The sequence below is a fragment of the Dipodomys ordii genome, unplaced genomic scaffold (genome assembly GCF_000151885.1).
Source record: "Dipodomys ordii isolate 6190 unplaced genomic scaffold, Dord_2.0 Scaffold148, whole genome shotgun sequence".
Taxonomy (NCBI): Eukaryota; Metazoa; Chordata; class Mammalia; order Rodentia; family Heteromyidae; genus Dipodomys; species Dipodomys ordii.
This window is the reverse complement of record NW_012267364.1, coordinates 430,564-431,065: the sequence shown is the minus strand read 5'-3', so window position 1 is coordinate 431,065 and position 502 is coordinate 430,564.

Below are 502 nucleotides of genomic sequence, written 5' to 3'. Positions count from 1 at the left end.
AGGAGGAGGGGGAGGGGGAGGGGGCGGCCCAAGAAAGTAATTACTATGAAAGGGGATGGGTGAGATTGGAATGAAAGGGGATGGGTGAGATCGGAATGGAGCCCAGCGAGGATATTGTGCGATGTGGGGCAAAGTTCTTTTCCGCAGCCTGCGTAGTGGATATAAGGGATTGGTTGCAGAAAGATTCACAGGTCTCTATATTGGAGATTTGGTTCAAACCCAGAACTCTCCCATTCCAAGCTTTGGGACCGCGAGAGGCCCAGGGCGGGAAGGTGTCCGGGGCCTCCGCGCAAGGCGCACACCCGCAGGGGCCGCTGGCGGCGCGCGGGGAGAGGAGGGGCGACCGACGGGCCCCAGTCCTGGCCCTCGACTCCCAGACGACCGCCTTCGCGTCCGTCCCCACGCGAAAGCAGAGTGAGAGGACGCGTCCTGGTCCTGGCGTCGCCAGCCGAGACCTTTAGGCGCTCGTACGACCCGGGGAGGGGCCCGGCGGCACGCGCCG